The following is a 14,499-nucleotide window of genomic DNA, read 5'->3' on the forward strand; positions in this document are numbered from 1 at the left end:
TGAAGAGGGTGGTAGTGTGGCAGGGGAGAGAGGAGAGTGGTGTGACAGGGGATGGGAGGAGGAGGAGGGTTGGGGGGGCAGGGTATTAGAGATATTGGTGGATTTAAGAGTAACGGGAAACACAAGCAGAGGAGGAAGTACACTTAGCGGTCATGAAGTCCATAATACGGTATACTATTTTATTACATAGAAAACGGTTTTGTCGAAGGTAGAACTAAACCATATGGAATATCTCTCAGACGGGGAGGATGTTAGCCACAGTAGAGTGAATAGGTGAATAGCTTAGAGGGTTTCTCATCAATATGTATTAAATCATTGCCTTACTGGTGGCTCTCAAAAGTACTACAGAACACCGTAATATAGTGAGAGATAGATAAGTGTGAAAAATTAAGAATGTAAAGTAAATAAATACGATTATATGTACAAGAGGATAGTGAATGAATGATAGTGGGAATTAACCAAGCAAAAAATATACACCGTAATAAGTAGACTAGAAAAACGAAGTATATTTTGAAAGCTAAATAAATAAATAAAACATAAACTAAAAAGAATTTAATAAAAAGAGACGAGTGAAAAAAAGAAGTTAGGTGGGGTGACTATATTACTCGGGGACACGGTTTTAATCGGTGAATCCACAGAAAACGAGCAGTTAGCCATCCCAAACTCTCGCTGAGTGATATTATACTCATGAAGGCATTTTAATTTTATTCCCTTTACTTTTATTTTATTTACTTTATCCGTTTTTTAGTCCGTTTGGTTTTATTCCCTGCAGCAAAAAGCTTTGCTCTCATATTCCCTCTAAAATGAATCCAAATTTAACCAACATATACCGAGCTTGTTTAGGTCGTCTCACCCTTAGAAAAATCACATATTAAGGCAAATATTTCCCTGTAAACTCCAAGTATGTTTTAAATAACAAATAGAATATATCTCCGGGTAGTGTTGTGATGCGAGAGAAGGTGTGGAAAGGAAAACAAAAATGTCAAGAGTATTGGTTTGAAAGTAAATCTAGAACCCAGAAGCGACTAAGGTTTAGAGGATGAGGGAGGCCATAGGGAGTAAGACCTGTGTGTGTTTTGAGGTACAGAGGTCAGCAGGTTGGTGGATATAAAAACATTGTGGAGGCGGCTGGACAAGTGTTCATTTCCTTGTTCTTAACAATCAGCAGGAGTGGGTTACTACTCCTCCTCCTCCCACCCTGGCAGGATGTTGGTTCACCCCAGGGCTCTTCCACCATCTCCAGCACACTCACAAATGTACTTGTTTATCTCTGAGTGGACAAGGTGAGGACACTAACCTTCACTCTAGTTGGGAATCGAACCTGTGGCCATTCGCTTGAGAGACGAACACACAAATTAACCTTCGGAGTCCCCCCACCCCCCTCCCACACATTGACACACACACACACACACACTTGGTGATGAAGAGTAACAGCGAAAAGCACACAGCTGAGTAATGTTGATAAAGAGGAAAACATGAGAGTGAATAAAGCTGGTGACCCTAAAATCGTCGTGTTGACAAACCTGACAAAGAGACGCAGCCTTTTGACATGTAGATTAGCGGCCGATGTGCACCCTTTTGTTCCCCCTCCCCTCCTCCTACCTCTCCTCTCCTATTTCTCCCCTCCTCGCTCTCCCTTCTCCTCCTCCCTTCGGCTTACCCTTCCTCTCCCCTCCTTCCTCGTTCCTCTCTTCTTTCCTCTCACTCTCCCTCCTCTTCCCTTACCCTCCTTCTCTCGATCCCTCCCTCCCCTACCATTCCCTGAAAAAAAAATGACTAAAGAACGGATTTACAAACACACAAATACAAAAACCGAAAGTAACTGATCCCCAAATAACAGATTCGGAAAAACAAACGATTCACAAAAAAAAAAGGATTCAAGATTCACAAAACAAAACATGGCTACGAAAAAAAGAACAAGGGATTTAAAACAACACACAACGAATACTAAAAAAACACAATTCACCGAAAATAAATAAAACAAAGTAAAAATAGTTGACCAAAAATATAAATAAAAAAAAATCCACGAAAAAATATCGTCATTAATAATTTTCAAATAAAAAAAATATATTCCCCAAATAACAAAATTCACACATAAAAAATATGAACAAACAACAAATTCGCAAAAGCAAACAAAGGCATATTTTAGCGCGTCTGGGAGTAATTTCACGGTGAGAGAGAATACGTCAAATATCTCCATCTTTTATGTCTGTCAGTCGAGTTCACAGACACAAAACTTAATGGTGTTCTGAGGTTTAATCAGCGAGTGAGATCAGAGTGAGTCAGAGTAAGCGAGAGTGAGTCAGCGTAAGCGAGAGTGAGTCAAAGTAAGTGAGTGTGAATCAGGGTGAATCAAATACGCTTGAATTAATTTCCTTTGAAGTTTGGCTGATCACGAATATTTTTTTTATAGAGGAATTGTTTCTTCAATGATCCCGCTCTAACATTATTATTAAGACCACCACTATCCATTCTACTACCACTATTCCCTATGCTACTACCATCATTACCAACATCCATTCTACCACCACCATTACCACCCTCTGAATACCACGACAGTTGCAGTAGGAGATGAAGCCCTGATATTGTCGAGCCTGTCACCACCCCACGTCACCCCCACCCACCCCACGTCACTCCTACCCACCCCACGTCACTCTTACCCACCCCACGTCACTCCCACCCACCCCACGTCACTCCCACCCACCTCACGTCATTCCACCCACTCCTCGCCATCCCTGCAAATCAGAGAAGTCGCCTCCCTTCCCTATCTAAGGCAATACAACTCAATCTAGCACTGTACTCCTATAATTATATCCCGTCACACTGTACTAGAGCCTGCGTTTCTGTGTCTGTCTGTCTGTATCTGTCTGTGTGTCTGTCTGTTTGACCTCACCCTCTAAGCCTCTGATAATGCCTCTATACATATTAATGACGACCATGCATATTGATGTTACGTGTTAATAACGTCGTTGATGGGAGGAAGCAGTTTTAAAGAGACGTGAGCTGAGTTAGATCTCGTTAGTGTCAACATGAAGGGTGGGGGGTGACTATCTTCTTCCTTATTCCTACTTTTTTCTTCCTTGTTCCTTCTTTCTTTTTCCTTATTCCTTCTTTCTTCTTCCTTATTCCTTCCATCTTCCTCCTTATTCCTTCTTTCTTCTTCCTTATTCCTTCTTTCTTCTTCCTTATTCCTTCTTCCTTATTTCTTTTCTTCCCCTTCTTCTTTCTCTTTCTTCTTCCTTATTCCTTCTTCCTTATTTCTTTTTTCCCCTTCTTCTTTCTCTTTCTTCTTCTTCCTCCTCCTCTCATCTCACGAGCTTCTTAGACTTGTTATTCTGTTTAGAAATTGTACACGTGAGGGAGTGATGAGTGTACACTCCTAACGCCCCCTCCCCACACCCCTACCTCCCCCCCACACCCTTACCTCTCCCCACACCCTTACCTCCCCCCACACCCCACTCCCTCCACACCCCTCCCCCCACACCCCTACTCCCCCCCACATCCCCACCTCCCACACCCTACCTCCCTCACACCTCTCCTCCCCAACACCCACCTCCCCCACAGCCCCTACCTCCCCCCACCCACTCCCCCACACCCCTACCCCCCCACACCCCCCCTCCCCCACACCCCTACCTCCCCCACATCCCCACCTCCCCCACACCCCCCACCCCCCCACACCCTTCCCCCCCACACCCTACCTCCCCCAACACCCCACCTCCCCCCACATCCCCACTCTCCCCCACCTCCCTCCCCCACCCTTACCTCCCCCCCAACAACTTGCCTCCCCACATCCCTATCTCCCCCACACCCCCACATCCCACTTCCCACCCCCACACCCCACCCTCCCCCCCCCACACCCTTACCCCCACACCCCCCCCCCACACCCTTACCTCCCCCAACACCCCACCTCCCCCCACATCCCTACCTCCCCCACACACTCCCCCACCCACACCCTTACCTCCCTCCACACCCCACCTCCCCACACCCCACCTCCCCCACACCCTCACTCCCCCACACCCCTACCCTCCCCACATCCCCACCTCCCCACATCCCCACCTTCCCCACATCCCTACTCCCCCCCCACATCCACCCTCCCCACATCCCTACCTCCCCCCACATCCCCTACCTCCCCCACCCTCACATCTCCCCACCCCTACCTCCCCACACACCCCTACCTCTCCCCGCCCCCTATCTCCCCTCCAAGCGGCTCAGACACAACAAAGTAGAGAACAGCGCCACCACATTATCAAGACGCCATGAGTGTGTGTGTGTGACAGCGGCCAGCCTTCTCCCCGCGGGGTCTTTGTCGAGTGTCGGGAGGGAGGAAACTGCTGTATATAATATCCTGACATCAAAAAATCTCATTCCGTCTTTCTATTGAAGGAGAACCACGGTGGTATTCTAGCTGGGGAGGAGGGGGGGAGACTTACTGTACTCGCCTGTCTTATTTAGTAGTTTTGGCAAAAATAAATCAAAAAGCTTAGTTGTGGGAACTGAAACTTTAGTGACGAGTTTGTTCGCGAACTGTCAAGTTCAGTATTGGAGGAAGAAATATCGTTCAAGTTACTCAGACAGCGAGGCTTGGTACTCAGAGAAAAATCGATCTCAAACAAAACAGTCAATATTGAATCGATCCAGCGTTACGGAACTTCAACCATCCATCAGCGGCAACAAACTTTACACCACCAGCGTCGTAGACCAACGATAAATTTTCTATCCCCGACGATAACAAAGCAAACAGAGGCAGGGTTGAGGGCCGGCATTTTAAACGGTGGTGTACGGAGAGCAGGCGGTGGTTCCCACAAGTATTAGGGCAGCGAAGCCTCACCCGTGAGCTGGCGGGGAGAGGGCGGGAGCCACCCCCGACCACCTTGCCTTTCAACACGGCTGGTTCTTACCTCGCTGGTCTTTTCCGCAACAGAGAGAATTACAACCCGCAAATGTATTCACAAAGCAGAGGATGTTTTATCAAGGATGTCTTTCTCCCTCCAGTATTTTATTGTTTTCGGGGACGAGGAGGAGAACGAGAGGGAGGCGAGTGTGAAATGATAGTGGTGTTGAGTTGGGAACATCGTTAGGTAGCATTACGTTATAACCTGAAAAAGATATGTAGATTTTTTAGCAGAAATAATCAGTTTTTTAATTTCCATACAATCGTAACACGGCCTCCCCCACCTCTAACTCTCTTCCCACTCCAACACTCCTCCAACCTTCAACCTTCTTCCTCCTTCCTCCGACCTCCAACCTTCCTCCTCCGTCCTCCATTCTCCTCCCCCAACACTCAGGATCCAGCTTCTCCACTAGGACATCTCGTACATAGAGGTGCTGGATCCCTTATAGAGGTGCTGAATCCCTTATAGAGGTGTTGGATCCTTTATAGAGATGTTGGATCCCTTATAGGGGTGTTGGATCCCTTATAGAGATGTTGGATCTCTTATAGATGTGCTGGATCCCTTATAGCAGGTGTTGGATCCCTTATAAGTAGGTGTTGGATCCCTTATAGAAGTATTGGATCACTTATAGCAGGTGTATTTCCACGCTAGGAGTTTTCTCAAGAGTCAGGTGTGGTGAGGGAACGAGAGTGGTCGGGCGCTCATTGTCTTTTTGTTGCCTTGGAGTGGACCGCTGAGGAGACGATGATTACACGGGAAAATGAGGTTTTCCCGGAACTTCTGGATGTAACAGGGACAGAGTGTGGGATGAAGACAGGGAGGAGGTGGGTTGTGTGGGTGGAGGAAGTGGGTTGTGTGGGTGGAAGAGGTGGGTTGTGTGGGTGTGCGTGGTGGGTTGTGTGCGTGGAGGAAGTGGGTTGTGTGCGTGAAGGAAGTGGGTTGTGTGCGTGGGGGAGGTGGGTTGTGTGCGTGGAGGAGATGGGTTATCTGCCGGGAGGAGATGGGTTGTGTGCGTGGAGGAAGGCAGACAAGTGCGTGAAGGAGGTGGGTTGCATGCGAGGTGGTGGTGGGTTGTGTGGGTGGAGGAGGTGGGTTGTGTGCGTGATGAAATGGGTTGTGTGCATGGGGGGAAAGGCAGATAAGTGCGTGGATATGAAATAAGTAGTTTTTTTTATTTAATGGGATTACCTGTGTTACATACTATACATATGTCAGGTGCCAGATATGCATTATAATCTACAATTTACAAGAAATACTCTTTCCAGCTCAGTGACTCGCAAATCAATATCGTCCATGAAAGTAACATATTTGAATATAACTCTGGTTTGCCACCGCATGTACACATGAGTTCACGCGACACGACCTATATTGACGGTACGGACATTTACAACCACAACGTCCCTTGCAACTACAGTACGCAGTTGTAGCAAGGATTTATGGTATTGGTGAAACTGTGGTTTGACTTCAATCATCTGACACCCAACAAAATTGAATGGGTCTGGAAAGACAGGTTGTGGTTGATCAGCCTTAACCCAACAAATACATGATTGTAAGATAATGTTGTTCGCTTTACATGGACAAATGCGTCTTCATTGGGTGGTAAGCTCCAAACGTCCTTCTCTCTGACATACAGGTTTACCCTGAATTTGTCAGGTCTTCATATTTACCTATTTGCTGGCCTTAGACAGCACACATGAAATTTTGGGCAACACTGGTGACTTCTTGAACTGTTTCAGTTGTTATATCTGACTGACTTTCAAGCTGCTTACATACCTGATTTGCTGTAGCATTTAAGAAAAAATCCCCTTTCATATAAATGTAGTCCGTAGTGTGGCAGCCACTTAGAGCATGATCTAACTTATAAAACAGAATATCAGATGTCTCCATTGGAAAGATGCTGTACAAACTACTGCTGCCGTCCAAGATAAGACACCACAACGAACGTGACTACAAAGAAAGAACCTGCCTAGTTACTTTGTCTCCCCAATCCCACCCAGCCATCTTATCTCTCCAACTCCATCAGTCATCCTATCGCTCGCAATGTCGTTCCAATATTAGACACGATTTAGTAGTTATCCACCAAATCATGAGTCACTCACAGAAAACGAATACACTTATATGCTAAAGAAAACGTAAATATTTCACTTTTATGGGATAACACGCGAAAACTCTTTCATAGCAAGGCCTTTGAAATCTCATGTGTGCTGCAGTATAATAAAGCTAAAATTAAATAGGTTAAACAGAGGTACATATTAAGAAACTATATTTATGATAACAGTTTGTTTAGAAGACTTGGCTAAAATAATAATCCGTTTTAATAGTAAAGTTTAGGTATACTGTATATCAAAGTATCAGTAAAAGCCTGTAGGGTTTCGTGGTATAATGTTGTCTAGCACTCAGGATGGATGGAAACTCTAAGGTGGTTTTCTTGTATAATATAAGTTATATGATAGACAGTCTGGTGCTGGAGGTGCCGTGTGGTGAGGAGCTGATCAGTAGAGACGTTCAGTGAGTAGCGTGTTGAAGGAGGTAGATGTGCAGGAGCTTCGTTAGAGAAGATGTTGCCTGTTGCTGGCCTCCTGGTTGAATGAAAGCTGGACAGCGAGGAGCTTGCTGGAGGAGGTGTTGTGTGTTCAGGTATGAGGGCTTGAGCTGCCACCATTTATGAGGGCTGCTACTGCCACCATTCATGAGGGCCTGTGTGCCAGTAACAATTCCTGTTACTCTTATATATCACCATTGGTAGCGTGACGATAGGAGGCTCGTGGGTAGGTGTAATGATAGTATCAAGCAATAGGGAAGAAATAACGGTAAATACTGTAGGTAAATAATATACACAATTATACAAATACAAAGTTTATTTAAACATGAATATGAAATTAGAAGAAAAAATTGGTTTGTACTAACAGACGAAATCTATTACTAGGCCCTCAGGCTCAACATACTCACACCATTACTGGGTGGACATATTCAATACACTTCCAACCCTACTGGGTGGACATACTCAATAGCACAACTATGATAGTCACTTAGCACCATAAATACTAGGCAACTGCCACTACAACACTCAGTCGTCAGGAGTGATACTCAAGCAACAGCCATGGGGTCCAGCCACCATGGAGTACTATCCGACGAACTCTGGAGATCCCAGTGGGTTAATTCCACCACACAAATATAGCCCTACTGAGGTAGACCTTCATCCACCAATGATGGGGGCTGGTAGTGGTGTGTGGCTTGGTGGTCCAGGGTCACCTCGTGGACCGAGCGTTAGGGCCAGACGAGCCAGCTATGGGGGCTATAGGTGGTCTGAAGTGTCTGACGGCCGGGTCTCACGAAGGTAACTGATCCTACTGGACCTCGGACATGTCCCCAGACATAGTGGATACAACATCCACCCTACAGACACGGCCTAGGCTGCGTTAGGGACCTGTATGGATGAAGGGACGGGCACTTACTAACTGGTGACAACAACAACACGTTTCAGGGGACGTTAAAGACGTAAATATGACTTTACTCAGAGCATATCAACTACGTTACTGTAACACTTGCACAATCAACTATTAATTGGGTCAAATCACTTAAAGAAGGGCAAATTACAACACAGCGTGGAATGGCATACCTGTATGGATGAAGGGACGGGCACTTACTAACGGTTAAAATGCCCGCGGCGCCCTCACTCAAACTAGGCCAGGGAGTCCAGCTACTCCTATTCCAATGAATTAATTTACGGTACCCTCTGACGTTGAAATTGAGACTATGAACTCCTTTTCATTCTCTACTATTATCTTCACTAACAATGCTCTGACTCAGCTATCGAAAGCAAAATTAAATTGATTACAAAGGAATGGATGGCAACAGGTCCCAGCATACAGCGTCTGCTCCCATAGACAAAGGCGGGGGAAACAGAGAAAACGGGGGACGTTTCCACTGGGGGACTCGGAAGGTTTTGTGGACGTTTGAGCGTAATATGAATCCTTAAGGTTTTCAGGTTAGCTCTTATCATGACCATTACAAAGCTTCCTCCTTCCCCAAGATTCATCATTATGCGGTAACGTTCAGAAAACACGTAAGTAGTGACATACATATTAAATCATTAATATAAAGTATAAATCCTCATACAAAACATTGCACAAATTATATCAATAAAACTAGAAAAATAATTCCCTACCGGTGGTCAGGATTAGGTACAAGAAATGGAAATCTGTTAACATACAATTAGAATGTGACACACCTTCATAAAAAATATATTGGGATACATATTACAAAATAGCACCAAAAATAATAGCACATGGGGTTAGGTACATCATGTCATAATAATACTGAATGGCGGTAAATACATCATATCATATAATAATAAATGGTGTTACATACATCATATCATATAATAATAAATGGTGTTACATACATCATATCATATAATAATAAATGGGGTCAAGTACATCATCATAGAATAATAATGATTTGAGTTAGATACCTCATATCATATAATAATAATAATAAATGGTGTTACATGTTACAAAATACACCCTCACATCGGTAGATAAAATGCACACTCAAAATTCCTTACAGAACTCAAATTTCAATGTTCATAGATTATGAAAGTTTCTTTTACGCGATTGGTCAAATGCTGACAGGACACACTGAGATTTAACATAGATTTCTCAAGCTAGGACATAGACGAACGGACCCCATCAAGTCAAAGGAATGATTTGTTGCCCTTAATCTTAAGAGTTATGTCGCACTCGCGAGAGGCAGCACCCTTCAAGGGACTCCGAACGAGCGGGTATTCCCAAGAATTCAATGCTAACGAAACGGTCCTCATGAGAACACCACCAAACCAAAACTGTCTGTACTTATGGCATTTGCCATGTAGAAGTAATAGCACCATATTTATATGCCCGAATACTCCCTGAAAGTCACGAACTCTACACCTATATACCAACAACACCCAGCCTACGTAGGACTTACCAACCAGAACTTGAGAATTCACCACTGGTATCTTTACTCATACTAGTAACAGATACCCTTCAGATGATTGCATAACTGCCAATACATCTTCCAATCTCTGTCTTTACTGCAAATTGACCCTTCCTCTGCAAAATACTTTTAACCCCCCCAAAAAAAAATCCTCCATTTTTTTTTTTCTTCTTCAATTACCAAAAGTTACCTACAACAGATTGTGCACTTCACTACCCATCAACAACCAAGGAGGTTCACTTACAAAGCCCACTGTTTCTTAAAGATCCAGTCTAACCACTGGTTTTCTCCTCCTTTACCCATGGCTTTAGCGAGTTTAGCCAGAAGTGCTTGGACTTTTGTTGCTAAATCAACAGCGGCTTTGGCCGTCATGGTCCCCTTATTTGCGTTAGCATCTGCCATTGTGTTACAACAAATCAATACTACAGGTATACCCCACTGTAAATACAATACACGCACAGTGCTCACTCAAGACCCAAGGACTGGTACTGATTTTCTGCAATACGACTAACACTCCATGCATCAACTATTCAAACTACTGTTCAGATTATTAATCTCCCCAAAGATACTATTATGGCATCAAAAATTCACTTAGACACTTTGCCATTCACAGACTCAGTATGGTGCAACACTGCGTGAACACTTCACGAATTTCCGTACTCACAATTCTGGGTCCATACACTTGTATAACATTTTCCATATACCGTATCACCATAAGGTCCTCACATATATAATACTGTATTCTGAAAGTATACTGGCATTAGAGTTCACATAACATACGTTACACAAAATAATGACCCGTTAGCACCTGGTTAATATAACTTTAAAATTATAGCGTATACATAGGAATATTAATAGTAGGAACTGTAAAATGCCCCGAGATATTAAGTAAATGGAATATATATCCTACCTAACACATAACTAAAGAATATTACAAATGCAGAATTAGCATCCACTTAACCTTTGCATATAGTGCAATGCTTCTGTTAGCACTCAGAATTAAAACACTGGGCACTCCCACGATGGAAACATTTCACAACTAGTGCCACGGCCCAAACATGTATTCACTGTCTGTAAGTAATACTGAGTTAACAACAGAAAAAAAATTTGGGCAGATTGTTACATATCAAAATTCTTCCACTATTAATGAACCTTATTCACACTCTACAAGTTATTGTTGCAGGTTTCCTTTTACTTTAAACAAGACTTTTTCTAACCTAACTCCAAGGTATTTCTTTGAACTTATTTCACTTTCTCTGCAAACCACCACAAAAAGCTGTACCTCGGAAAAATATGGAACAAAATTATTAGCAATCTGAAATACTCATTAGTTACAGTGGAATGGTTATTAAATACCCGTACAGAGAAATGGTTATAACTCAGTTAAACTACAGTATCACAGTCATTCCTCCCAACTCGATACTATGTTCATTACATCACCATAGCTGCCACCATTTATGAGGGCTTGAGCTGCCACCATTTATGAGGGCTGCTACTGCCACCATTCATGAGGGCCTGTGTGCCAGTAACAATTCCTGTTACTCTTATATATCACCATTGGTAGCGTGACGATAGGAGGCTCGTGGGTAGGTGTAATGATAGTATCAAGCAATAGGGAAGAAATAACGGTAAATACTGTAGGTAAATAATATACACAATTATACAAATACAAAGTTTATTTAAACATGAATATGAAATTAGAAGAAAAAATTGGTTTGTACTAACAGACGAAATCTATTACTAGGCCCTCAGGCTCAACATACTCACACCATTACTGGGTGGACATATTCAATACACTTCCAACCCTACTGGGTGGACATACTCAATAGCACAACTATGATAGTCACTTAGCACCATAAATACTAGGCAACTGCCACTACAACACTCAGTCGTCAGGAGTGATACTCAAGCAACAGCCATGGGGTCCAGCCACCATGGAGTACTATCCGACGAACTCTGGAGATCCCAGTGGGTTAATTCCACCACACAAATATAGCCCTACTGAGGTAGACCTTCATCCACCAATGATGGGGGCTGGTAGTGGTGTGTGGCTTGGTGGTCCAGGGTCACCTCGTGGACCGAGCGTTAGGGCCAGACGAGCCAGCTATGGGGGCTATAGGTGGTCTGAAGTGTCTGACGGCCGGGTCTCACGAAGGTAACTGATCCTACTGGACCTCGGACATGTCCCCAGACATAGTGGATACAACATCCACCCTACAGACACGGCCTAGGCTGCGTTAGGGACCTGTATGGATGAAGGGACGGGCACTTACTAACTGGTGACAACAACAACACGTTTCAGGGGACGTTAAAGACGTAAATATGACTTTACTCAGAGCATATCAACTACGTTACTGTAACACTTGCACAATCAACTATTAATTGGGTCAAATCACTTAAAGAAGGGCAAATTACAACACAGCGTGGAATGGCATACCTGTATGGATGAAGGGACGGGCACTTACTAACGGTTAAAATGCCCGCGGCGCCCTCACTCAAACAGACCAGGGAGTCCAGCTACTCCTATTCCAATGAATTAATTTACGGTACCCTCTGACGTTGAAATTGAGACTATGAACTCATTTTCATTCTCTACTATTATCTTCACTAACAATGCTCTGACTCAGCTATCGAAAGCAAAATTAAATTGATTACAAAGGAATGGATGGCAACAGGTCCCAGCATACAGCGTCTGCTCCCATAGACAAAGGCGGGGGAAACAGAGAAAACGGGGGACGTTTCCACTGGGGGACTCGGAAGGTTTTGTGGACGTTTGAGCGTAATATGAATCCTTAAGGTTTTCAGGTTAGCTCTTATCATGACCATTACACAGGAACCGAGCAGAATGAGAGAGCTGGTTGGTGAGGACGCCAGAGACAGCTGGTGGGTCGCCATGCTGTGGGCGGGAGCGAGGACCGCCAGGCAGCGGCGGAGGAGGAGGTGTTGCTTGTTCAGGAAGAGGGGCCAGAATGAATCTCAATGGAGAGACAGAGCTTATATACCCAGCAGCCGTGAGTCATCTATGAGTCATGTTGGGAAAACCCGAGAAAGTCGCCGGTCTTTGGTTCCGTTGCTAAGATACTGCGGCATCTGGTGACGCCCCCCTCTGGGCCGCTAGTTTGGTTGCTAGGGAAGACGGTAGCAGCTGGTGGCTGCGGCTACGCAGTTGTAGGCAATTGTAGGGGAGACGTCCACTACAATACTCCCCCTTCCCTCCAGGCGGTGTAGGAGACTTGTTGTTTGTAGAGTTGCTTAGCACATGTGAGGCAGAACGGGCGGTGCATGCCTCATGTGAGACAACGGCGATGGCGTGAATGAGCCGGTCGCTGAATACAACTGTCAATATACACACTATCTGTGGGAAGAGAGAGGTAGGAAAAGGGTGTGTGGAGGCGATGAATGTTGTGCTTCCCTCACGACTGGTACAGGGTCGTCAGATGCGCCTGCTGGGGTGTGTGGGCCTGGGTCAGGAGCAGGGGCTGCATCAGCAGAAGCGGATAAGGGCTCGTGACAGCAGCTGGGTCCACGACAGCAGCAGGGTGCAGGACATTAGCAGGGAGTACCTGAGGGAGAAAAGAGGGTGTGTGTGGAGGCGATGAATGTTGTGCTTCCCTCACGGCAGGTACTGAGTCGTCAGATGCGCCTGCTGGGGTGTGTGGGCCTGGGTCAGGAGCAGGGGCTGCGTCAGCAGAAGCGGATAAGGGCTCGTGACAGCAGCTGGGTCCACGACAGCAGCAGGGTGCAGGACATTAGCAGGGAGCACCTGAGGGAGAAAAGAGGGTGTGTGTGTGGGTCCGCACTCAGGAACAGAGGCCGCGTCAGGGGCGGCAGGGGTGACTGCTGGGCCGGGGTCGGCCTTCTGAGGCAGGACGGGTGTGCTGGGGTCGGTAGGATGTGGTGCTTGGGGCAGGAAGAGGAGCTGGTGTCTGCTTAGAGTAGCAGAGCTGCTTCTGTGTGGATAAGCCAGTCTTCCATGCTGCTTGAAGACTGGGAGCGTGATCAGTTTCTCCTCCATCCTGTGTGAGTGCGAATTTCCGGGAGTCACCATTTGTAGGAATCTCCGGGGGTCACCATTTGTAGGGTTTCATAGTATAATGTGTCTAGCACTCAGGATGGATGGAAACTCTAAGGTGGTTTTCTTGTATAATATAAGTTATATGATAGACAGTCTGGTGCTGGAGGTGCCGTGTGGTGAGGAGCTGCTCAGTAGAGACGTTCGGTGAGTAGCGTGTTGAAGGAGGTTGATGTGCAGGAGCTTCGTTAGAGAAGATGTTGCCTGTTGCTGGCCTCCTGGTTGAATGAAAGCTGGACAGCGAGGAGCTTGCTGGAGGAGGTGTTGCGTGTTCAGGAACCGAGAGCAGAATGAGAGAGCTGGTTGGTGAGGACGCTCAGAGAAGGACAGCTGGTGGGTCGCCATGCTCGCCGGCGGGAGCGAGGACCGCCAGGCAGCGGCGGAGGAGGTGTTGCTTGTTCAGGAAGAGAGGCCAGAATGAATCTCAATGGAGAGACAGAGCTTATATACCCAGCAGCCGTGAGTCATCTATGAGTCATGTTGGGAAAACCCGAGAAAGTCGCCGGTCTTTGGTTCCGTTGCTAAGATACTGCGGCATCTGGTGACGCCCCCCTCTGG

This window comes from Homarus americanus, unplaced genomic scaffold (genome assembly GCF_018991925.1).
Source record: "Homarus americanus isolate GMGI-L3 unplaced genomic scaffold, GMGI_Hamer_2.0 scaffold52512, whole genome shotgun sequence".
Lineage (NCBI taxonomy): Eukaryota > Metazoa > Arthropoda > Malacostraca > Decapoda > Nephropidae > Homarus > Homarus americanus.